The sequence below is a fragment of the Corvus hawaiiensis genome, chromosome 11, assembly GCF_020740725.1.
Source record: "Corvus hawaiiensis isolate bCorHaw1 chromosome 11, bCorHaw1.pri.cur, whole genome shotgun sequence".
Lineage (NCBI taxonomy): Eukaryota > Metazoa > Chordata > Aves > Passeriformes > Corvidae > Corvus > Corvus hawaiiensis.
In genome coordinates, this window is record NC_063223.1 from 3,616,195 (window position 1) to 3,642,932 (window position 26,738).

Below are 26,738 nucleotides of genomic sequence, written 5' to 3' on the forward strand. Positions count from 1 at the left end.
CACAGGAGAAGGAAGGTCTCCAAATTCCTCCATTCTGGGAACACAGAAAATACAAAAAAAACCCCGCCAAGCTGTTGGTTTCTCTCTCCTGGAGAGTCCTTGGGACACACAATGGACAACACAAAACCTTCCAGCAGCAGCTGCTCCACCGAAACCCAGGCATTTATTAAAATCCCTGGAAAACACCACAGAGCCACTGAGCTGCTTGTTTGCAGTGCAGTGCCGCTGGGAGGTAAATTCCCAACCACCCCGAATCCAGGCTGGAAGCTGCTGTCCCCTGGAGCCCCAGGGCTGTCCCAAACCCCAGCAGGGGATGTGTGGGGGAGGCACTGGGTGGCACTGGGGCCATCCCACACCTGAACTGGTGCAGCACCGTTTTCAGCACCCCTGCAATTCCCAAAGGACAACACAGTCCACCATGCAGGGAGAATCCTGGTTTTCTGTGCTTTCAAAGATACAAAGCCATGGAGGAGCCCCGCTCCCTCCGAGAGCCTCAGTAAAGATTTTAGATGTAAACTTGATTCCTGTTACACTGGGAAAAGAGTCCTATTAAATCTAAAGTTACCTTGAAGATAAATTTTAATTAGTACTATCCACAAAATGCTAAAATAATCTGACGGAGGAGGCGAATTCCAGCTGAAACAGCAGAACATGTAAATCCTCTGCCTGATTTACAGATCTTGGAAGCAAATTGGAGCAGTTCCCTCAGCCTTCCATGCAATATTTTTTATTTTTGTCTAGAAAAGTTACACTGCCAAGGAGACATCTCTTTTTTTGGTAGATCCTTGTTAATTACTAGCATGGAACATTCCTACTAATTGAGCAGCCAGCCAACACACCAACTTAAGAGATGCACAGTTTGCTGCAATCTGAGTTACAGTGTGTGAAAACGAAGGGCTTCTTCTTTAAAAAGAAATAAAAGCATTTCACCAATGGTTGAAAGAGAAATGGAAACACTTTTTACCTAGCAAAGTATGGAGTTCACTGTTCTGTGTTCCCCCTGCCACAGCTGAAGGCATCACTAACACCTAAAACAGAGCAGAGAGCTGCACTTGCACATTAAATGTCTAAAGGCAGGTGCAGAGATAGTGCAGGTCACATCATCTCCTCACAGAACGCATTCCAGAGCAAGCACAGAACTCCAGCCCAAGGAAAATCTCCTTTCCACACCAAATAAACAACCGTGGGGCAAACATTTACTGGGGAGACGGGGAACAGAACCCTCGGGGCAGCTGGGGATGGGGTGCTCAGAGCTGAGTCCTCACAGATGTCAGGGACTATTTTGGCACAAGCCCAAAGAGAAGATGCAGGAACAAAACCAAGGATGAATTCAGAAGTGGGAGGAACAGAACGAGAACATCTGTTCTAGCACAGCCCCAAACTCCACTGCCTGCAGGTCCCCAGGCAGCAGCAGCCACTGCTGAAATGTGCCTGGCCACACCTGCCCTGAGCAAACCCCTCACACTGCTCTGCAGGCTCAACAAATTCCCTAAATCAGCTCTGCCTCCAGAATGGGTCTGAGATTCACTCATATAACCAGAGTTCCAAAGCAGGGGATGCAGTGCCTGCTTCAAAACAGCAGATTGATTCACTGATGCATTGGTTTTTCAAGCAGACACTCAGAACAGCTTGAAATTTCTACTAAAACTGGGTAGGGGAAAAAACTAAATTCGAGAGGAAAAACTAAACCACAGAGGAAAAAATAACTAGAGAAAAAATCTAAACCAGAGAGGAAAAATGAAACTAGATAGGAAAAACTAAACTAAGAGAGGAAAAAAGACAAACTGAGGGAGAGAGTGACGTCCAGGGGTACAAATGCACAAGCAAGACTTGCCTGAGGCTGTAACTCTGCTCTGAAGTTGGCCAGGCAAAACCACATCCTGATCAATACTTTTTGAGACAGATTATATCTCATTAGGATCTCCTGCTTCATTTGCTGCTTTTTATACCATTCCTCCCAACAGCTCCCAAGTCCTCAGCAAACAAGAGCTGCCTTCCCTGAGAGTAATGCCCAAAGAATTCTCCCAGGATCAAGCTGGATGCAGTGGTGTGCTGCTGCAGACTGCAGCAGAACGTGGCTCTCTCCATCCCCTTTGTGCTTTAAGGAGTCCTGGGCTCCCTGGGGCTGCCCAGGGCCCGGCTCTGCCCAGGGAGCAGCGACTGGGAAATGAAATTCCCAAACACCACCACCCAGAGCCATCCCCCTGTGCTCCCCTCACTGAGCTGCACCTGCACACAAAGGAGCCCTCGCACAGAGCTCTCTGCTGCCTGCCCATTCTAAACAGCTCCAGAAAGCAGTTCCTGAGCTCCCTGTGATGGATGCCCAACAAAACCACCCCTGAATCCCAGAAATCTTCGGGAGGAGCCGCATGGAACCCTGGCCACCATTCTCCGTGCTCTCTGCTCTAACCCAGGAGGAGCTTCTGGAAGTGCTTCCAGGAACCACCTGCAGCTGGCTGCTGGGTGAAAGCAAAGCTGGGTGCACAAGGGAGAGCTCAGCGCTCACAAAATCACTCCTGTTCCTGGGGAAATGCAAGGAAGGAAGGCTAGCTCATCCTTCCAGGGGTTGCTCCCTGTTGTCAAGTCAGAACTCGCTGCTACACAGTGTTTGCCACATTCCTGCACCCAGCAGAAATAATTTCCTTGGAAAAAAAATGTAAAAGCTTCTTTAAAAAATGATGAATTCATTAGAATAAGTAAAGAGTAAAATCCCCACCTACTGCAGCGCTCAGGCTCCAGACCAGCTCAGTGCCTGAGCAGGCCTGAATCAGTTTTTCATGAGATTGTCAAAGGTGAAAAGGTTGAACTCAGTGGCAGTAACTTCCAAATTCTAGTGGCTGTATCTGGATTTTTGCCTGCCAGCTGGAATAGGAGCTAAAGTGAAATTACCCTCCTGCTAACAGCTGGAAACGACTCCCAGGAGTCAGCCCCGTGCTCCTGGAATGCTCTGATGGGTTAAATTCCTAAAGATTTTACTGCGGATGGCCACTTGTGCCTCCTCATTTCATGGGAGGATTTCATCTCGGCTGCAGTGTATTTTCTGCAGACAAATTTCCTCTCTGGCTTTTTCCTCCTTTATTTGACAGAAACAAAACTCAGACCTAAATAGCAAAATACCCATAATTTTGTACTGAGGTTCTCCAATCATCTTAAAAGTGGTGGTTGATGCAGCCAGTTCAAACTCTGTCTGGACAGAAGATATGCTGGAAATATAATTCAGGGATCTCCTGTTTCCATGGTAAATTAGGATGAACAACATGAAATCAGGAGAGAGAAATCTGGAAAGAAACCCCATTATGGAGAAAGGAACAAGAAGTGCCCAGAATTAGGCTCATTAAGCTGTGGATGTGTGTAACAATAATTAAATCTCTGCAGTGGGGCAGGGGGAGGGGGGCTGGATGGTCCCATCCCTCTGTGGCACCTGGAGCTGTTGCTGACCCAGAGCAGAGGCTCCTGCTCCCTGGAGAGCTCAGGACACCAACTGTGCTCCTCATTATCTCCTTATAAATCACTGGATTACAGCTCAAAACTTCCTGATTCCTCAAACTCATCCTCAAGCCCAGCACTGGGGCCATCGCCTCGGGGTGGGAACTGAGATCACCGAGCAGCACCACATGGGAGATCATCTGCAATATGGCTTGGTGGCATGGCAGTGCTCGGTCTGAGGCTGGACTTGATGATCTTGAAGGTCTTCTCCCACCTTACTGATTCTATGGTTCCATACAAGCTCAATTTTCAAGAAGACACCTTCACATCAGCCAGCTCGTGGAGAAGTCCGTCAGACACGGAGAACATGAGAAGAAAACGTTCCTAATCAAGGCCATGATCAATCCCTTCGTCCCTTCACTTTTTCAGACAATTGTTGAGTTGCCTTGACGGAAAGTGTCGCCACTAGAGATAATTTGGGGAAGATTTCAGAGATTACAGGAATGCAGCTCTGGTCAGTGTTTGGAGCTGTGGTCAGCGGAGGCAGGTGAGGGTCACAGGCTGCTCCCTGAGGGGACGGTGCCAGGAGCACCTCCCAGCCCACAGAGGCTCTGTCACACACATCACCCTGCTCAGAGCATTTCCAGCTGGAAACTGCCAACATTCAGGCAGTCACTACATTCATTATAAATGTTATAATTACCAGTCACCCTACAAAGTCAGTTAGTTGGGGTTTGCATCCTGGGTGCCCTCCAGGAGTCACCTCGTGCCCTCAGCACCCGCAGGACTCCAGGACCACCCCTGGCTCACAGAGCAGCACTGTCAGCACTTGAGCTTTACAGCCCCAGCAGGCACATAAAAGGCTTACACCAATAAAAAGCTTACACCAATAAAAGGCTTACACAACTCCACAGGAACCTGGGGCTCGTTAGGAACCTCTCTCCAAAGTCCTGCTGCACAGTGGTGACACAGGGTAAAACTTTTAAAAGTTCAAAATTAGGAGCCTGTAAATGAATGGTGTAGTCCTTGAGAGAGAGTTTCCGAGCTCTGCAGGCAGCAAGGACAACCAGGCCTGAAAAGGTAACACAGAGCCACACTTATGGCACACAGAACAGATGGCATTTCACAACCTGCCACTTGATGGAAGTTTTCATCCACTCCAAGAACTGTTTTTCCAAAATCCAAATAAAATGTAAGACACAATAATCAGGACAAAGGATGATGAGGCCACAGGCAGCTTTCAAATGTGGTAAATCCAAAGGGATTTAACCTGTTCATTAACACAAAAGCTGTTTATTGGGAATTTACTGTAATTGTCCCAACACCACATTTCCCAAAAGGAAAAGAATCTGATCATGCCCCACAGAAATCAGGGTTTTCTGTTGCTTCATTAAAGATCTACATTCCTGCCTTCTGGAAGTGGTGCCTGATTGCAGCTGGAGCACCTGTCACATTGGAAAAAACCCAAAACAACAGCAAATCATCCAGAAGTGGTCTGAAAAGACAAATATCAAGGAGGCTCTGGCTGTGACTTTCCAGAAGCCCAGACCTGGTGTTAGCAGGGAATGGGAACCAACAGAAGCAGTTTGCTCCCCAGAAGGGCCGAGCTTTCCCTGACCGTGTTAAATACCCTTGGTATTTGCATTTGAAATTCAGTTCCAGACATGCATTATTCCTGTCTCCAAATCCACCTGAGGCAGCACCAGCTGAGAGCTCCCCAAAGCCCAAACCCCAGCATTCCAAGGACAGGAGGGAGCGGAGTTTTCCTCTCCAGGAGCAGGCTCTGCAGGAAGCCCAGGGGCAGTGCGGGATGCCAGCACTCACGGGGTCCAGAACATGCCACAGTGAAATCTCCAGGAATTTCTGACAATTCTGTGACTGTTTCAATCACATTCTTAGGTACTTTTCCTTCAAAGCAACTCCTTTCACCAGCGAGTGCCCCATATGGAGATGAGCTGCTCCGTCCTTGCCTGGTGGAGCTGCCCTGCCCTCACCCCATCTCCTGGGACTGCGGATCCCAGCCTGACCCTGTGAGGGGACCAGGGCCTCTCACAGCTCAATCATGTCTCCAATGTCTTGATTGGTTTCAGAAAAGGCAGAACATTTTCCAAAGGCTGCAGAGGTCTTCCAAGCCCAACAGTTGAGGAAAATGAAAGATAATTTACAAAAATCGCACTGAATTTCCCGTAAATTACCAGCATTATGGCAGTTATCCATTTTTAGGCTACTTCTACACATCTGTTTGTTTCAGGGGAACGGCAGTTGGGATTTTTACCACCATCATTTGGTAGACAGCCTGGAGGAGAGGTGAGGAAAGCACAGTGCTGAGCAGTGCCTCAGGAATCCTTTGGGATGAAACACCAAGTGGGTACCTGTGACATTCTTACTCAAAGCTTCTTGTGTTTTCTGTTGGTTTTTCTTTGGCAGTGTCACTTTTAATACCAGGTCCAGAACCAGGCTGACCTACACAATCCCTCTAGTACAACAGCACACACTGCCTTCCACTATTTTTGGAGAACATAAATGGAAATGTCTGTGGTTTGCTTGGTTATCATGTCCCTCCAGAGCTATAAAAATCAAATTGGAACAAATGTCCCAGACTTGTCCAATTCGCCAGGCAAACTCACAGATGCGTTCTTTTTCCAACAGAAGGGCCCAGCAACGCAAAAGAGTCTGATTATTTCATATCAAGGCATAAATCTCCCTGCTCCATGCTCAGATGGCACCGGGGAACTTCAATCTCCAGGGTCAGCCAGCACTGGCCCCCGGGAGGATGAGATGGAGCTTCTCCCTCTCTCCATGTCAATGTTCATCAATTCAGCAGAAGAACCCAACATGGGGAGACAGGATGGCAGATGCATCAAAGTAATTTCAAGCCTTTTTCCTGTTATTCTGTTACCCTTTAATTGTCCTGAATTAACCCCGCCACATGACAGACCTCTTGTTTTCCTTTCTGGCTGTCTCACTTTCCCTTCCCTGGGATTCAGCAGCAGCCTCACCTGCACACAGCCACTGCTTCCAGGCCCAGGCCTTCAGTCAGCAGGTCATAAAGAAAACCCCCTTGGGTTATTTGGCTGAATCACATCTGATCTAAAAAGGTACAAAAGCTGCACATGCAGCCCCGCTGGCAGTCCCAGAGCAGTTTTTGCCAGTCAGGCATTTCCAGAGCTGCATTTTGCAGCATCCTCCCCCAGCCCCATTCCCTCTGCGCCACAGGGCGAGCGTCCGTCCTGCTGGAAGGACACGGCCGGGGCGAGGCTGTGGCCGGAGCAGTCCCTGCAGAGCTGGCCCTGCAAAGGCCAGGCAGGTGGGATCCTGCAGCCCTGCAGGAAGCAGAGCACTGCTGGGAGATGGTTCCAGCTGCAGGTGTGGGGCCAGCCCGGCACCGAGCCCTCCCGTGCAGCTCCTGGCCCACGCACGTTCCCCAGACCCATTGCAGCCACCCCACTGTGCCCCACAGCAGCATCCCCCAGAGCAGCATCCCCCAGAGCAGCTCAGCACAGCCTTGTCTGAACAAACCAAACCCTGCCCCCCTGCAGGTGGGAAGGGGAGCCCAGCTCCTGTGCCAGCCTCAGGAAATCTCTGTTCCAGGATGGAGGAAAGCGGAGCTGCGCAGGACCACGGCAGAGCCCAGTGTGGCCCCAGGGCCCTCCTGCAGAGCAGGAGCTGCTGGGAACAACAAGACCCATCAAAAAGAAGGTCACGTCCCCAGGGATGAGCCGTGGGGTGTCCCCCAAAGCCTGCTCCAGGCGTCTGTCCCTTTCACTGTCCACACTGTCCCAGAGCAGGGCAGAGATGAAAATGTCACAGGAGACAAACCTTGGAGTCACAAACACAAGATGGCAATGACGACCCAGGAGCTCCCTCCTGGCTCCCAGCACTCTGCTCTGTCCCAGTTACTGACACTCAGCTCCTGAGTCCATGGACATTTTGAAGCTAATGTTTATGTAGGCATTAAGGAAGAGGATGTTCTCGAGCAAACCAAACCCTAAAAACTGGCCATGCAACTGGAGATGTAAAACACAACAGCAAAATGAATCTTAATAAAGAAATTACTGAAGACCTTAAAACCTGCTATTCTGCATCCATCCTGACCTGTTGCAAATCCTGAGGCTGTATAAATAAATGCATTTCATCACTGGGGGAGCAAAAATGGCACCAGACTCCAAACCACAGAGTCAGAGAATGGGGAGAACAGGAGAAAAGTGTCACCTGCCATGACCCAGCGCTGCTGCCTGGGAGGAGAGCAGCCAAAGGGGATAAAACCATCCAGAAACAAACAGGGCAAAAGGCCCTGCTTGCCAAAGAAATGTGTACCCCATCACTGTGCTGCAAATTTAATCCATCCCTGTTCATCTCCATTCCCTCACCTTGGCACTCCCCACCCTTCCTTTTAATACAACAGAGAAAACATCTCCCCCGCCAGTAATCTTGTTTATTCTAATAAAGAATCACTGACTAAAACAAAATCCTGAGAATTGACTGTTGACTCACAACTGAAGAGAAATTCCCATAGGCAAATCTTTTTAGCATTCCAAAAGCATGACTAATTCAATTAACACCAGCCAGAAGAAGATTATGTAAAGCTATGAAGTTATACATCTATATATGTATAGAATACATAACAATTGCATGTTAAGGAACACAGGTAAGAGCTGAATGGTTTGCATTTTGTATTTCAAATACTGGTATAAAAATCTGTGCCCAGAGGTCTTTTCCTAGCACATCAAATTTCCCTGAACCCCCAGCCATACACACTCCTCAGGTACATCTGTACCTAAAAAATGCCAATGTTTTTTCCCCAAATGCAGGTGCCAGCTCAAGCAGCTGTTTCCAGCAGCAGTGTGGCCCCAGGGCAGTGCTGAGGGCAGGAGGGTGCAGCAGGGAGCAGAGGCTTTTGCCCCTGATTTGGAGGAGAAAAGGCCCTTGTGATGGGCAACGTTACGGGAGCTCAAGATGATGATGAAGGTAATTACACCCTAATTTGTGTATTTGATCTGTTTGCATGAAAAACACCACAGCCAGCAAGCACAGAGCATGTCCTGCCTGGGGCTCGGCTCTGGGAACAGAGCCCACCCTGACTGCTCCTGGGGACAGGGGCCACCTTACAGAGGGAGGTGTCAGTAACAACCACCCCAAACCCTGCCTGTGCCACTGAGCAGGCCAGAGGCCCCCACAGTTAATGGCACTGCTCCGTGCTGAAATGCTTGATGGGTTTGGGTTAACGAGTTCTATGTCTCACAGGAGCACGCCTCAGATTTCCCTGCACTGCCATGTTTATTGCCAGTTTGGCTGCAGGAGATGTTTACAAATTTTCAGACATATGTGAAAATAAAGTTTTAGAATCGTGTGGTTTTAATTACCTTTTCTTTATTCAAATCATAACTGGATGTTGTTATGGCAGAGCTGTCTTTGTCCATCAGTGACTGTACATGTGCCAAGCCACCTTCCACCCTTCTTTTTCCTCTACTAATTCAAAATCTTCATAAATCTCACGAAAAGTAAAAACCAGAAAAGCAAGGAACTGGAAAGGAGCTTGTCTTGTGGATCACTCATGCAAGGAGAGAATTCAGGACTGCCCTTGAAAGGCTTTTCTGAAGACTTCACAAACCCAGAGCACAATTAAACTATGAGTCTGAAAGTTCTTGTGCCAGAAAACAACTTACTGTATTTTCCTTTGACTCAAAAACTGGAAGTTAATAAACCCAACCAACAATGAAATGAATGTGAATTCTGGGCTCAGCCAGTGCAGCTGATCTGGCTGGCTCTGCTCCAGAGCCAGAGCCCATCGTGACAAACTGGGCACCAGAGGTGACGTGACTTTCCCTGACTGCATCAGTCTAAGAACATGAAAGGTTTTCAGAACAAGTCCCACCTTTTCTTTCCTGTAAAAAGCCTATAAATCTCCTGCCTTGAGTTTTCCATCGGGCTCATTTAAAATTCCAGATTAGCCAGAGCAAAGTTGAACTTCTCCCATCAATACACACTGAGATAAGATGAAGCTCCACATTCACGTCATTTTTGCCTGAAAAATAAAACTTAGGTGGAAAATGATGTACTTTTTATAAAGGTGTGAATTAGGGCTAGCTGAAACTTAAATCCCAAAATAAACTGTTAGTTAAGCAGCCATCTGGGTGGATGCTAGGATGCAAGGCCAGGAGCAGCACATCTGACAGGGCAGGGCCGTGCACAGCGCGGCTGGGGCTGAGCACAGCTCGTGTGCAGTGTCCAGGTAACAACCAGACCTCGCCTGCTCTGCAGCCTCTGCCAGCACATCTCAGGGCTGCTACCTGAAAACATTCAGAAGCCTAAACCTGCAGCAAATGTACCTTGCTCTCACATTGTCCTCAAGGAGGTTCAAACACTGGGGTAAAAACTTCACTGACAGCTTCTGACCCCATTCAGCCCCAGAATATTGCACAGAACCCACGGCCAAAGCCCTGGGCTGAACCAAACCCCGCCACAGCTGGTGTCCCTGCCCAGCCTGGTGTCCCTGCCCAGCCTGAGCAAGCCCAGGGACATTCTGCACACCATCCACCTCGTCATTTTACATAGAACAAAGTAGAAGTTGGGGGAGTTGCCTTTTTTAAAAAAAACATTTAAAATTATTATTTAAAACATGAGGGTAAGATCTGTTCCTAGCAGCATGCCAGGCCCAGGCTCAGCCAGTGGGGTGGGCAGCACACGAGCGGGGCCAAGGCCGTCATCCGGACACAGCCACGGCACATTCCTGCTGTCACACACATCCTGACTCAGCAGCTCCTTCCTAAGGATTTCCGAATCCCAACAAATGGGTTATGGCAGCACAACAACACGCAGCTCCTCCCTGGGCTGCCCAGGGCAGGCGGAGTCCCCTTCCCTGCATGGATTTAACACCCACGGGGGATGTGGCACTCGGGGACAAGGGTTAATTGCCGGATGGGCTTTTCCAACTTCAGTGATCCTGATTATTCCCACAGAAAAGCATTGTGTTTGGGGTGTTTACAAATGCAGGTGCAGGATCACAGCAGCAACCACTCCTCTCCTCTGCCATCCTCCTTCCAAAGGGCAAATGTGACACGGGCCAGACGTGGCACAGGATTGCACAGCCCGTGCCTGTCCCTCCCTGCCAGCCCCTGCCACCTGCAGGGACAATAACCCCAGTCCTTGCATCCCTGCTGGGGCAGAAACTGGGCACAGTAATGCCATTAATCCATGAGGTTTAGGGAGTGTCGATGAGCAGGGATCAAGCTGAAGATCACTGAATGGTTTGGGGTTGGAAGAGACCTCAATATCACCCAGTCCCACCCCCTGCCGTGGGCAGGGACACCTCCACCAGGGCAGGCTGTTCAGGTGCTGGTGCTTAGGATCCATCATATGCTATAAATATATACACACCAATATAAATAAATCTATACAGACAGAGAGCTCTGCCCTCCTGAGAGCACCCAGGACACTGAGGCACAGCTGGGGCAGGGCTGTGTCACTGCTGCCTTTGTACCCCAGCCCATCCAGGGGCTCCTCTGGTGGGCTCAGCCACAGCAAAGGTGAGCTGCCAGAGCTTTTTTTAATCCCATCCTTGAGGGAATCATGCCTACACCAACCTGCAGAGGGGAACAGCAATCTGTACAGCTAACGTAAGTGTTAGAGCACCTTATGTAACAGGCAGCAAGAAAAGCTCACAGGAAAATAACGCTTGCTGTTCTCTGAGAAACTTTCTTGCACAACGTCAACACGAGGATTCACAGGCACAGGCTCCCTGTCAAAGCTGGAGGTGCTGCAGGGAGAGCTGGGGCTGTGCTGGCAGGCCTGGGCTTTGTCTGGCTCCCTTTCATCTGCAGCTGCATGCCCACCGTGCCCTTTGTCTTCCCAATGCCTTTTTGATTTGGTTTAGAGTAAATCATTGAGGGTAGATTTAATTTCTTGGAGCTGATAACGAGTGTAGCTAGATACGGATCCTTTCACTTAAAAGTCTGCTTTGCAATTTAATCAGCCTCCATACCAGCCTGAAAGTAATGTTGGGTGGTTGTAATGGTGAATGAAGAATAGAAAAATTAGACAAAAATGAGATTAATGATTTTATCAGAAATTCTGAGCTGCTGTCCGTAATCAAGTTTCACTGCAATGTGCTCTCTCAACACACTGGTGTCCCTGGGGAGGATTACACATCTCCAGAAGCAGCCTTGGGCTTTGTCCATTGCTGAGTAATTCCATCCCACCTCACAGCACAGCTCCTCTCCATACAAAGGAAAGCAGGAGAGAAGCACCACTATTTGCAGCAATTTTCCAATTCCTCATCTTCTTAAGAAACATTTTTATGAATGGTGTGACAAGACATTCAGAGCCACCCTGACACCCCCAGGCAGCCCGGCAGGACTCACTCCCATCTCCACCACCAGGGTCCTGTTTGGGTAATTTGGGTTTATCCCCAGTGCCCCTGCAATGGTCAAACCAGGACTGATCACATAGCAAAAGAAAAAGTCATTGAGTAGCAGGAAGAATCACACCTTCAGGTTATTTCCCATGTTGGAATCCTCCCCCCAGTGAGGGGGGGACACAGATGGACACAGAATCGTCACAGAACCAGGGAAGGGGTTGGGTTGGAAGGGACCTTAAAGCTCGTCCAGTTCCAGCCCTCCACCATGGGCAGGGACACCTTGCACTGTCCCAGGCTGCTCCAAGCCCCGTCCAAGATCAAGACTTGGATCAATGGACGGAGAAGATTCAGTTACAGAACAGGAGAGGCTCCCCACTGAGGCTTTGGGGAAACACCAAAGGGAACACGAACAATCCCAGTTTCACACTTTGGTCTTGCTCCTGTTCCTGTGTCCTCCTGACCAAGTTCCATTTTGCTGCCAGTGTATTTCCTTGTTTTGTCTTCGGAGAAAACAGGAATCCTCAAATGCTTGCATCAGTGCAAAGGAGAATGGAACAATATCTGAACACTATGGAAATGAGCAATGAATAATACCTGAACTGATGACCTTTAAACAAGTTGGATTTGGGGCTGGAAGCTGAGAGGACGAATGGATAGAATCCAATGGCTTCTCTCAGTGCAAGTGTGTCATTTTTAGAGGAGAATTAATTTTCCAAGGAAAACATCAGCTGCCAAAGCAATGAGACATTTACACTTGATAAGGATGTTTAAAGACTCACCAAGAAAACTTTCCCCATTCTCCTACAACAGGATTAGAAACCTCTCACACGGCTCCAAGAGCTGGAGCAGTGCCCTGAACAGGAGAGGAAATGCCCTGGACCTCATGGAGGAGGAACTGGGTTGGATTTCCACGCCAGGTTTGTAAGAGCCATTTCCAAGTAACTCCCCAGGAGCCCCCAGGACTCAGAGCCCAGAGGGGCATCTCCTAAGGGACACCCAGACCTGAGCCTGGACACAAACACCTGGCCTGGCAGTGCCACAGGGAGCAGAATTCCCACTCCCCCCGCCCTGAGCATCCCCCCCTGCACTGCCCACCTTCCCTGCCTGCTGTCAGTGCTGCAAGTTCCAATAAACCCCCTGATTTCAGAGAGCCAGGGCACCCTTCACTCACAGATGTGTCTTTATGCAATCAGAGGTTATTCCCAGGCCTGAGGGCTGTCACAGACCCTCTGACAGCTGCACCCTGCCCCCTGTGCCACAATGCCACTGACCACAGCCAGCAGCTCTTTCTGCCAAGTACTCTCCAGGCTTTTCCCCTAATTAATTTAGCCTGGAAACCTTTCCATGCCCAGCCCCAGCGTCCAGCACTTCCAGTAAGTCATACTGATGGAATGACAGGGCTGATCTTTGTTCTGAAACCATTTTCAAGTCCATACACTGACTGAATCATGAAGAGCAGAAATTGAGAGGGTAATTCGTTTTTCTCACTTAGGCAGACTCAGCTCCCCAGAAAACGTTCTCCCAGGCTGTTCTAAATCTGGCTCTTAGTTAAAATAATGTGACTCTTTGTCTCATTGTGTCATTGTCATACACTTTGCCTTGAATATTTCAAATTTTGCACTTTTCTGATCCTGTCTGCAAATCTTTGGTTTTCCTGATATGACTTTTTTTTGCATATTTGGAGCTGTCACTCACTTTTGCTCGACTGATTCCCCAGCACTGCTCTTCCATGTAACCCAGCACACAAGGAAACTGCACCATGGCAAGCACACCTCCAGACAGCTCATACATGTTTACCTTGATGCTTCACTAACAAACATTCCTATGAAAAAGCAGGATATTTTCCTTTTTCCACACCCAGACTGAGAACTGCATGATGTGTGAACCTCAGCTGTCCCACACAAACACCCTTCAGGGTCTTCTGCAGGAGCACTGAGCCACATCCACCACAAATCACACCCCGGAGATGCTCCTGGAGCATAGGATAACGTCACTGCTTCCCACAGGTGGCATTCTTACTGGGGCAGAGAGGCCTCAAACCTGGATAATTGCCTGCTTCCTGCTTAAAACAGAGATTGGACACAAATCCCTTAAAGAGACTCTGAAGCCCATGGCCAATACCACTAAGCCAGTCCCTGACCTTCTGGGGCAGCAGGAGGGGAGAGCAGGGATTTAAACCTGGTGGTGCCCAGGCAGCCCCAAATCTGTGTGGGGGGCCCCAGAGAGCCCAAAATTGGTTTTGAGGGACCCCAGGCAGCCCCAAATCTGTGCTGGGGCCTCCTAGGCAGCCCCCTGGCCTCGGACAGTTCAGTCCCCAGCGTGCAGCCCCTGGACTTAGCCCACTGTTGACACTGGAATTGAGAGCTGAGCTGGGAAGGATTTTTCACACATGGATTTGCCATCACAAGCAACACAATATCCATGGATTGGATGGTTAGAGCAGAGAAAGAGAGAGCTCCTCGTGGCTGAGATCGATTCCTGACACAACTGCTCCGATGAGCAGAGGACAGATCTGCACATCAGCTCTCAGTACCAGATAATTCCACCCATTTGTTGATACAGACAAAATCGTGCATTCATAGCCAGCTGCTAATACACCTGTGCACATTCACCTACTGAAGAGAAAAGCAGCTTAAGCACTAATGACATCCAAATTATATCTTTGCTATCTTTGATGTTTATGATTCTTGGCTCCTTTGTAAGTAAGAGATGTCGTTAGAGTTTAATCAATAGCATTCTGCTCGGAGAAAGGCCTTCTGAAGCTGACAAAACTGCACAGGTTTTGCTTTGAGAACCTGCTTGAATCTGAAGAACGATAAAAAGAAAGTGCTTTACTTTTCATGCTGGGGAGGTTGTTGAGATTTCTGAGGAAATCAAACAGCAACTGCAAACACGATGTTATCTCACTGCTGATGTGCAACACGGCTGAAATCAGGGAAACGCTGGCTATGTGACTGTGGATGCAGCTCTGCACTCACTGCAGAGCCTGGGAACACTCAGAAATCAGAGATTAATAAAATATAATCAAATACATTCCACCAAGCATCGGGAAGATGATAATCTCTGGATTCAGTCATTGCATTTCTCAGAGACATGCTCTGCTCCTGGTCACCGACATAGAATCTCCTTCAGCATCCAGGGCTGCCCCCTCAGCAGCAATAAAGTGGCAAATCCAGGTCTGAGGCTCTGGAGGGAGGTGTCAGTGCCACCCTGCCAGGCCATGCTGGCCTTTGTTCCCGTGCAGGAGGTGGCAATTGCTGCCCACAGGTTCTCTGTGCCAGCCATAAATATTCCTGCAAGCAACTGGGTTTTGTTTTATTGGGGTTTTTGTGGTATTTTTCTAAGTCCTGGAGTGCCAGTGATTTTCGCTGTTTCCCAGTGAAATCCCAGAATGGTTTGGGTTGGGAGGGACCTCAAAGCCCATCCAGTGCCACCCTTGCCATGGGCAGGGACACCTTCCACTGTCCCAGGCTGCTCCAAGCCCCAATGTCCAACCTGGCCTTGGACACTGCCAGGGATCCAGGGGCACCTGGGAAATCTGAGGGAATTATTAAGATGGCCCAGGTGTGTCTGTTCTCAAGTTAAATGAAGGGGTTCCTTGGACAGCACAGCTCCTGCTGCCCTTCCCTCAGGATCTCAGAGGCAGTAACACCGGGGAAGGAAGGGGAGGGAAGCAGGGAGAGAACACAATGAGGCTTTAAAAAGAGATGGTGCTTTTAATGAGTTGGGAAGTTCTCAGGAAGCAGGGCTGTAATTTGCTGGATTGACTGCACTGAAACCCCAACTCTTGCATTTGTTCTTGGAAAAGTCTGAGGGAAAACACTGCATCAAAGAACCCCGTGCACAGCAGCATTACCGGCCAGAGCCTCCAGAGGCACGAGACTAAGAACATTTTGCAAATCCCTCAAAAGTGCTAATTGCTTTTTTAGTGCATCCTACAGAGCAGGGGCACTGCAGGGCAGCTGTGTGTGAAGGAACTGGAGAGGGGCTGGGCTTCCTCAGAACTCCTGCAGAGGTTTCTCCAAAGGAAATGTTTGTTCCAAGGAACAGTTTGGGCCCTACAGACTTTGGCTCTGATTTGGTGAGGCTGCCTCCCTGCCTTCCCTCCTGATGCTAATAAATAAAAGTTCTTTGATTACAGCAGCTGGAGGTCTGAGGTCAGTTCTGGCTGTACTGAAGGAGCTGGGCTTTCCTGAGAACAAACGTCATCAGGAATGGACTGGCACAGGGATTATTAAGAGGCAAAAATTCCAGGATGAGAATATCCAAGCTCAAATTCATCCTGGCTCGGGGTAAGCAGGACACTGTTCTTATCACACAGTTTGAGCAGGCCCTGGCACAGGGTGCCCAGAGCAGCTGTGGCTGCCCCTGGATCCCTGGCAGTGCCCAAGGCCAGGCTGGACACTGGGGCTTGGAGCAGCCTGGGACAGTGGAAGGTGTCCCTGGATGGGCTTTAAGGTCCCTTCCAGCCCAAACCTTTCTGACGAGCTGCAAATGGCCACTTTTGACACCCAAGTGGCCAAAGCCACTTGCCTCACCCCAAACTCCAAATAAATGCTGGGTTTGGATAACCCAGCCGGCCCAGGCCATGCACGAGCTCCCCACACAGCAAATAGCATCACCCTGGGAGCCCCTCCTGGGGCTCTGCCTCTGACCACACACAGCCCCAGGTCACTGCAGGACGGCACCAGAGCTGCTGGCCCAGGGCCACCCCCTCCCACCTCCCACAGATGCTGAGGCCACAGCACTGAGACACAGCTCTGTAAGGCTGGATTGATTTCTGTGCACAGAGCAGCTGCAGCTCCAATCAACTTGAACAGAAGCCACAAATGCTCGGTACTCTGGAAAAAAATCAAGGTGCTCCAGTTCCTTTATCCAGGCTCAGATGTCCAAACATGAGACTTCAAGAGGCATTTGCTTTTGACATTGAAACAGATATGAAAAAAGCCCTCCCAAGGAATAACAGGAAACTTGGCAAAAGGCACCTGCTGCAAGAAATAAAGGCCATTCCTTAGGCAGAGTCCGTGCTATCCAGCAGTGATATACCAGCAGTATAATCTTAATTAGCCAATAAAAGTTTTTAGACAATCTGTCTAGACTTGCTTTTGCCTGGGTATAAAATTGGCTTTAAAAGAAATATATAAACAGCAATGAAACGTCAATGAAGAGCTGTCAAAAAAAGCTCCCTGCTGCTCTACATCTGCACCCTGCTCTTCTTAAAACATGAGCATTTATGTGAAATCCCTCAGATTTTAAGCAGAAAAGCTGCTATATTTGGGCTCAGTGCACTGCAAGCTCCATCAGCTCAAGGCCCTGAGCTGCTGCTACCAAAGTCAACAGGAGCACAGCTCTCCTGGAAAGCTCTGACCAGCACAGCTCAACAGGGCCTTTGTCTGGAGGAAGCCAAGTCTTTATAAATAATGAAAACTGAGAACAGCCATGTCTGGAGAACAGCTGGGTTTGTCCCTGCCTGCTCCAAGCAAGCAGGACAGGTGTGGGACCAAAGGACAGCACAGGGGACACTTGTGAGGAAACAGAAGGGACACAGAACCAAGTCATCTGAGGAAAAAGCATTAGGCTGGAAAAGGAACAAAATACAGATACAAACTGAGGGACAAGGAAAGGGCTGATTAGACATTGTGGATTAGTGAATTAAGGGGAGCAACAAAATACACCCAGGGAATTAAATTACAGGGTATCTTTAATCAATGCTTAAAGAGAATTTCTGTGATCACAGCCTGAGATAGCCCGTCGCAGACTGAGAAAGCCCTTTCCACGATGAATCTTCCATTGTAAGGCAGCTCTCTAAAACATTTCTGCTTTGTTTTTCCTGGGAAGCCACTTTCCCCTGTCCCAGAGCAGGGTCACCTGCAGGATGTGCTGGTGCCCAGAGCCCCAGGTCACCCAGCAGCAGCAGCACCAGGACACGCTGGGGCACCGGAGCCCAAATGCCTGAGCTGCATTTCCATTGCCCAAAATCCACCTGTTCCATCTTTGTGTTCACACAATGAAACACATGCAAAGACTCTTTCTGATCATAACCAAATAATTTGCTTTTTTACCCGCTTTTTGGTATTAACAGCCAGAAATGCTCTGAATATGGACTCCTGACAGCCCCATGATTCCCCATCACCCTACACAAGGTCCCTGCCTGAGGAGAGGGAGGGCTCTGCCAGCACCCCTCAGGTTTGGTTTCAAACAAGGGACATTGGGAACACGTTAAAATAATGCTGAAATTCTCCACCACAAGATTCCTTTGAGACTGAAAATACGTAAATCTTGGAACATTGAAGCCCAGCCTGCAATCCTGTAAATCTTCCCAACATCCTGGCTCTGGGAATAAACCACTTAAAATGCCATAGTGCAGCTCGTGTTTCCAGCTCAGGTATCTCCTCGGATAGAGCCCAGCAAATAGAATTTCAAACACCACCTTGACAGATAACTTCCCTCAGAACACGTAGGGAAGGCTAAAAACTCCACTGATCCACATTCCCTACCCACCAGGACTCTGCACAGTGGGAACAGATGGGATTTTCTCCTCACACTGAACCTTCCTCCCTACCCAAGGAAGGCTCAGACACCTTTGGGGACACACCGGGGAGTGCTTCTGGCTGCCCAGAAGATCACTAGGAGTGCATGAAAACCATCTTCCAAGAGCAAGGAAGTGGAGGGTTCAGGGTGTTTGTCATCCTCAGCTGTCTGAGGAAGGGTGAGGAATGAAGGAGGCAGGGGAGGATGTGATGGAAGAGGCTTCTCCGAATTATTTATGTGCTGCTACTCCCCTGTGGCTGGGAGAGCTGTTCCCTGCTTCAGCACAAAGGGAAGAGCCACTGTGAAGTATGGAGGGTACAAGCTGAGGCAATACTTTGTGTTTCCTCCTGGGACACAGGGTTTCAGTGACAGAAACTGGAATAACTTACTGCATCCCATTATCTATTCCCCTTCAGATGCACAGGCACATTTAGAGCTGGTCCCAAGCGAAGTCCCAACAAATTCATCCTGCTTTGCACAACAGACACATCCCATGGGAAGACCTCAGCGTAATCACAATATTTCTGTTTTCTGAGGGGAAAGTCAAAGTGACAGCAGGGGCTTCCTCTGCAGCAGGTTCTTAGGAAATCCATTGGATTCCTCCAGGAAAGCTGGCAAGCTGCTCTGCAGCGTGCACGGGGGGACAGGCGCCGGAGGCGAGCTGGGAGCCAGGATTCTCAGGATTCACAGGCTCCACGTGTCCCTCCAGGCAGGCTGGGAGGCAGGGAAGAGCCAGCTGAAGAGCAAAGGCACCCAGAGACAAACCTCTAGGAAGGCTGGTTTCCCTGCCCTCGGCACAAAAGAGAGACTTTGGGAAGGATTCCTGTCTCATCTTCCAGAAGTTTTAGGTTTTCACACAATCAAAGTCAATTCTGCCCCTGAAATCAGGTTTTTTTGGATGAAACAAATGTGATTTTCCAGCCCGCTCTCTATGGCAAATCTTCTTTACTCATGGATATTCTTTCCCTGCCATGGCTCAGTCTTTGCAACCCCAGCCACTTCTATCCACCTTTGTTCTATAGCTTTCCATCCCTCCCTCTCCTCAGCCTCATTCTTCCCTTGCTCTTTCCACAGACTCGTTCCTTTTATTGTTCTCTAACCCCAAACTCTCTCCTTTCCCCCCTCTCTTCCCCAACACAGCAGTCTCTGCACTTCACAGGGATCTTCTCCTCAAGCTTCCTAATGCACAATAACAACCTTTGTGTCCATTTCCTCAATATCTCCAGCTTTTTCCCCCAATTTCCATCCTCCCCAGCAGTACTTGGCTGCAGAACAAACACCACTGCTCCCGTCCTTACCAGGAGGAACCATTACCCTTGAGGTGCAGAAATGCTGCCAAAGAACAAATGGAAACACCTGGATGGGAATGAAGAACCTCCTGAGCCCGCAGCAAACCAACACCCTCCCTTCTGCACCCCGCGGGGTGTGCGTGGCCAAAAGCAGGAGCGCTCCTGGGGGTGTCCAGCTTTACTGGGGGAAACCAAGGACCAACCTTGTATTAAGAAGGACTTAACAGATCCCCTCTCTGCAGCTGATCCACACAACACTCACACAGCCACGCCAGCGATGTTCTATTAAAGCCAGCGTAACGTTCTGAAAGGACGCTGGCAGTTATTTGTTCAGCAGCAGGAATTGCCTGTTTCAATTTTATTCTGTCCTTGAGATGCAATCTCCACATGGTCAATAAGCGCCATAAAAAGGCAGATATTTATCATTAAAGTGCCTGATGGTCTGAGGGAACAGCAGCCTGTTACAGCTCTCCAGTAACTCCCCAAGAAGCAGCTGGGTGAGCTCATTCCGGAGGACATTCCGATTTCTGCGCAGATTGGGATGAACTGCTCTCACATTCCACAGAACAGCCACAAAGGCAATCATCCCATCAGATCCGTACCTGCTTTCCTTCTCCACAGCTCTATTTGATTGATTTTTCATGAGTGTGTTGGAGAAGGAGGGATTGCTGAGGTTCCCTCACAGAATGACAACACGGGCAGAGGCCCCAGCAGGGGCACATCCAGCCCCTCATTGCCAGTGCCCATCAGCCTCCCTGCTCACCTGAGCAGGATCACAAGGACCCTGTAAATCCACAGCAGGTACTTATCTCCCAGTGATGGCAAGAGATAAGAAAATACATCTATCACTAGATACCAATGATTGGATTTTTTTTTAATTCAAGCTCTTTAGTGATGTGCTTATATTTGGTGCCAACACTGCCTGTGTAGTCAAGAGAGAAATGGATGCTTCCAAAGGGCAGCTGAGAGCTCATCACTCCTCTTTACTGAGCAGGGAACAGCGCCAGCCAGCTCAGGACATGTGTTATGGCTTAGGTGGGAGAGGCCTCGCTGAAGAGGTGAAGATTGCAGCCACAATGTTTTTGTGATCTAAAAACACAGGCTGGTGCCTCGGGGGGGTTGCAACACCTCAGCCAGGCACAAAAGGGGTTTTCAAGTCCAAGTCAGCACCTTAAGGACCTCACCCATCCCCTCTGCACAGCATCACTGCTCCCAAGCTACCAAAAGAGCCACAGCTGCACTGACCACTCACAGGGACAGATTTTTTTTCCCACTCTCAGAAGTACCTCAACTCTCAATGCAACCCCAACCACCCGGATAAAGGCCAGGGCATCTTCTCCCAGCTAAGCTACAATTAATAGGAAATCTCATTAACCCTGCCAGACTGCAGCACATCACACAAGTCAGTGCTACCTCAGACAGCAATTCTTCCTGTTTGTTTTTTCTGAAATGACAGAACATTTGTTATTCGACAATAGGAAGGAGAACAATAGATTTCATAATGTTGTTATTTAACATCACTGCACACTGAAAGGACACATGCCTGAGTACTTGGGAAAAGTGGAAAGAAAAATGGAAAACACTTGAAGTGCTTGGATATAAACTCCTTGATTTTATGAGTGGTTTATACATTTGTTTTTGCTGTATTTGATCCAGAAAACAGGCTCCAAAGAGTGTTGAATAAAGGCTATGCCCATCAAAGCAGAATCTCTGAACACAGCCAAAGACAGAGGGACAGCCCTGCTCTGCAGCCCCTCCTGCCAGCACTGAGCCCCCCAGCAGGGGTCTGCAGGGCCAGGAATTTCCTGGGAAACCTGCCCCATCCTCTACACTCTCAAACTCCATGAATGCCCCAGAGCCCAGACATGCTGCCCCCCATGCCCACAGGTCTGGTTTTCCTAGGCTGCACTTCAAACCCGAGTTTACAGGCAGATTTGTGTGCTTGCTCTGCCTGAAGGGCTGCAGAGGCTTCTGCCCCCGCAGTGTGCAGAGGGAGATGCACTGAGCTCAGCCTGCAAACGCTGCTCCCTCGGGCTGGGCAGCACAAACACCTCACCCCATCCTCTCCCAGACACTGACTCATCCAGGGATGGCTGAGCAGGAGCTGCTCCCAGCTGGGCTCTGTTTGCTGCCACGGGGAGCAGAGATCAGCCAGCACGGACCTGGGGCAGCCTTGGATGATGGGCAGCACCCATCCTGAGCAAAGCTTCACTGAACAAACTCTGGGGTTTATGATGACAGCTGGAGCAGTCTCTGCCCACCACTTCTGTCACCTTCCCTTCTCATTTTTAACCTTGGGGCGTGCAGTAAAGTGCCTGCTCCTTGTAATGAGTGCTCTAAACCCATTCAGCAGGGCTTTAATGGATCCAGAAGAAAACAGAGATGTTTCATTAGCATCAGAACGTAGGACAAAAAGGAAATAAATCAGGATTTTCTACTTGGCACTAGGAATCAGCACTGCATTTGAGATGCGCAGACAGAGCAGTCTCCTCTCAACCCCAGACAGTTGTACAACTCCCTCCTAGCAGTGATTTCACTCTCTCATGTTATCCAGCACTAATTTGTGCTAATGGAATTCCCAACAGACAGCATAAAAATTAAGTTCTATTACAAAAATGCAGATTCAGGATCAGAGCAGGCAGCTGAACAGACCTACAGGAGCCTACAAAAGTGCTGTGTGAATCACTGAGGGATGACAGCAGCTCTTCGCTTTTATCAGTGTCAGCTTCCATCAGCAAGGGCTGAGTGAGAGCAGGGTACTCTGATACCACTGAGGGGGTCAGGGAGCCTCAGGACATGACTCAGATCCCCAAAACCAACCCCTAGAAAAAGATTCAGATCTTGTGAGAAACACAAGTCAGTGGAGAAAACAAGTATAAGGCTCTAGGAAAAGTTGTTGCATTTACAGTTTTCGGTGGGTAAAAGGGTTTAAAACAGTCTCCTACAGATAACAAATCCACAGAAAATAGCTTGTGCAGTGAGTACTCAATTGCATGCCATTAATTTGTAAAGAAACCAGTGGATTTGGTGAGGGTGACATTGAATGCACAGATGGTGATGCGGTGCAAAGCAGTGGTTCATAGTTCCGGTGGAGTGACCCAGAATCACAGAATGTCCCGAGCTGGAAGGCACCCACAGGAATAAAAATCCAGCTCCTGGCCCTGCCCAGACCCCCCAACAACCCCACCCTGGGCATCCCTGGCAGCGCTGTCCAAATGCTCCTGGAGCTCTGGCAGCCTCGGGGCCGTGCCCATTCCCTGGGGAGCCTGGGCAGTGCCCAGCAGCCTCTGGGGGAAGAACCTTTCCCTCATGTCCATCCCAACCCCCCCCAGCACAGTTTCACTTGACAGACACAAGGACAATGTGTCTCACACAGGTTTGTGCCTGTGTGAATACACAGGGGCTTTGTAGCAAATACAAAGCTAAAGGGAAAAACAAGATAAAGAAATTCAAGTTTATATTGAGAAATGCTGTTCAGGAACACCGCTGGGAAAAAATTCAGCTTATGAGGGCAGAAGAATTGAAAATCAGAGTGGTTTGGGTTGAAAGGGACCTTAAACAACCTTGTTCCACCTGCTGTGGGCAGGGAGCCATGTGAAGGGTCCCCTCTCTGGGGGCTGGAGTTTCTGTTTCTGAGCAAGTCCAGCTCCCGCCCTGCTGCACAGAGATGTTCCCACCTTACGTAAGAGGTGTCTGTGGGATCACGGAGACTGAGGAATTACAGAGAGCAGGATCTACAAAAAGCCTGCAGTGAAGGCAGGAGGAAAGAAGATCAGGAGGCTGCTGCAAGCGTTGTGCTTTCCATGTAAAAGGGGCTTAGAGGTGATTCTGTGTCAGGGTGTGGTGGTTTTTGACAACCACACCACTGCCACTCAAACCCCCAGCAGGAACTGGAGTCCTTCACACCAGCACGCTGGTACAGGACTGGAACCCCTTTGCCACGTCTGTAGCACACAGGGAAGGGTGCAAGTTTCCCCAGAACCCCTCTCCAGCCCTCCCAATGGCTGAGAACATCATCAGCTGCACTTTGGCCATGAAGATTCTCCCTTCTGGCCACCCTGCTCTGCACACAGCCACAGCTCTGCCCTGTGCAGACACAGAACCCGGCTCTGAACCGGCCCTGCTGAGCTCCTGGGCTCAGTGCTGGGATCAGGATGGGGAGCTGGGAAAGGCAGAGGAGGGAGGTGAAGGAGGGACACACATCCTGCAGCTCCAGCCCCCTCCTCACCCCCGTGAGCTGCAGCCCAGGAGTCAGAGAGCATCAAAACCCCACCAGCAACGCAGCCAGCAAACTCAGCTGTGAAAATGGGCCATTTGGGGAGAGCAGAACATTAATAAATGCACTCCAGATCTTTCATTTATCTGTTAGGAGGCATTCAAGTGGTCTTTTGCTAACGACTTCAATATATATATTTCTTACAGATAGCAATTAACCTTCTGATACAGATTAATCTTTTAAAAAAAATCAAAGATGAATTAATCTTTGAAATTCAAGTATCCAGTAGTTTCATTAATAATCTGAAATTGTCCTTTAGATTTCCCATAATTAGACCATTCCCCTAATTTATTAATCCCACAGAGTGCAGAGCATGTTTCAAACCTTCATCTCCTGCCACAATGACATATTCAAACTCGCTTGAAGTGCTCATAATAAAAGTCACTTTGTGAAGAATTATTAACTCAGAGGATCAAGCAAAGTCTTTATATGCCAAAGCATATTTGAAAACTAAGCAGGGGTAGCACGTTCTACCGATCCTCAGATCTCCTAAGATCCTGGCTGATCAGAAACAAGTTTGGATAAAACATTCACTTTAGGATAATTAGCTTGCTACAGACTCGAGGCCAAAGCCAGGAAATGTGTTGGTACCTACGGACTAAACCTTCCTTTCTGCCAAAGGAAAGTGATTGTGAGACGCCAGACAGTTCTCTGGGAGCTGACAACCACTGCTCCCTGCTGGGACATCTCAGATTTGGGCTGAATTCCCTCCACCCCGGCGCTGCTCCGGCTCTGGCAGATCTGCCTGGTCCTATGGGGTCACACAGGGAGAGCCAACACAGGGACTCTGCTCCCACACCTCTCCCAGCTCTGCTCCTCAAGTGCCACTGCCAAACCTTTTCTGAGCCCTTCCAGGGCTGGTGACTCCACACTGCCCTGAGCAGCCCCTGACAGAGCTTTCTGGATGGAGTTTTCCCTAATATCCAACCTGACCCTCCCCTGGGGCACCTTGGGGCCGTTTCCTCTCATCCTGTTCCTGTTCCCTGTGCAGAGCCCGACCCCCCCCCGGCTCCAGACTTCTGCCAGGGAGTTTTAGGAGCAATGGCACAGCTCCTCCCAATGAACACCACAGGCTTTAGCCCGCTGGGAGATGAGCTCACAACCCAAAGTTGGGGGACAAGGTGCCACTCCCCCATAGGGAAGATCAGGACCTGCATCTCCAGGCAGCACTGCTCCATTAAACCTCCAGACAACAGGATCTTCTTGCACCTCCCAGGGTTTTAAACCCCCGGAGAACTTGCTGACAGGTGTTAAATCCCATCAGAACTTCACCTGAGCTTTATCTTAGTGACACAAGAAGCTGAGCACAGCCCTAAGCAGCAGCAGCACCCGGGATCGGATTATTCCCGTCTCGGGGTCTGTGGAAGAAGTTTAGGCACTATCCCTGTTAGTGCCTTAATCCCCCAGGCAGAACCTTCATCACCCTGCATGCAGAGCTGCTGGGAGCAGGGCACTGCTTTGGGTTTGTGCTTTGCTTTTTCTGAAGGATGTTGAGTTATGTGTTGACTACATGAACAGCTCATAGAATAAACCTAATTCTGCACAAGGTCTATAAAATGGGATCCTGTTCTTCAGCCAGAGCCTGTCCTTGACACGGGGAGCACATTTCAGGTATGATTTTGCAACAGTGGATATTTGCAAATAAAGTCAGTTTTAAATTCTAATGAACACTGGCACTTGTCACTTCCTGCTGTATTAAATCCAAACCCTTTTGCTTTAATACCACATAAATATGCATTCGTAGGAACAGACAAATTTATGCAAATGTGGGTTTCTTCTGTGACACCAACAGAAGGAAGCAATTCCGGATCCCCCTCTCCAGAGCCCCTTCCTTTAAGTCCAGGCACTTTCCCTGCTTGCTCCCTGGAAGATGCTGCCAGGAGGGATCCATCAGCCCCTGGGGCAGTGTGGGACCCAGCTGGGGCCTCTCCCTGCAGACAGAGCTGATGCTGTGGGATGAGCCCTGCACCAGCCATAGCTGTGGGAACCCCTGAGGCTGCTCCAGAGCAGCTCCTGCTCCCGTCCTGCACTACCCTGGCTGGGATTCACGCGGTTCTGTGAGCTGGGGATTGTGCTGGTTTTATTTAAGGCAATGCCAGGCAGGTACCGGGTGGGAGATCTGTGAGTTCCACTTGGGGAACACAGCAGAGCTTGTCCTTGCCCCATGACAATGGGTTCTACCACCAAAGCCTCCTGGAGACAGCCCTCGCATTCACCACCAATAATGAATTCCATCAGCTGCTTCTTTTTCCTTCCCAGCACAGGAATCAACTTCAAACATTTCAGTTTCCAAACCCTTACGAATCTGGATTGCAGAGCAGCTTGCCAAGGACTCACACCCAAGGTCTGGCGTGTCTCATCCCACACCACCAGGCTTGCTGGCTCCACATCCCACACCAGCAACCCCTGAGTCTCCAAGGGAAAGGTTCTGAATTCCCTCCACTGAACTGGGCAGAGAAATGCCAAAGCAAAGCAACGCAAACCAGGCTGGACTCGAAAGCTGAGCGCCAACAGTGACACAAGTCAGTGTCTGTAACCAGCAGTCACAGCAGAATTCCAGGCTGTGGAGACAGAAAAGCTCAGACTTTCCAAATCTGGCTCCTCCCCATGCCAACACAAGGAAACCTGAGCCGGAGCAACAGGAGGAGCTCGGTTCGACTCGAGGGTTTTGATTTTCCCCAGAAACGACTAAAAACCACTGAGGGTTCCCACTCTCTGAAGCTCCATGAGCAAATTAGGAATGACAGTATCCCGGAGCCATTGCAGAGCATTGCAAAGAACTGGAGCAACTTTAGAATCAAATATCAGCTCTAGAAAAACACGATCACATTTGGTACAACACGACATTCATTACTTCCGC

General features: G+C 49.4%; 1 protein-coding gene across 5 annotated transcripts in view; it reads right to left on the bottom strand.

Moving 5' to 3' along the window:
• Positions 1 to 26,738, bottom strand: part of GRM7 (glutamate metabotropic receptor 7) — a 206,904-nt gene that overhangs the window by 100,154 nt on the left and 80,012 nt on the right. The gene's annotated exons all lie outside the window — the stretch shown is intronic.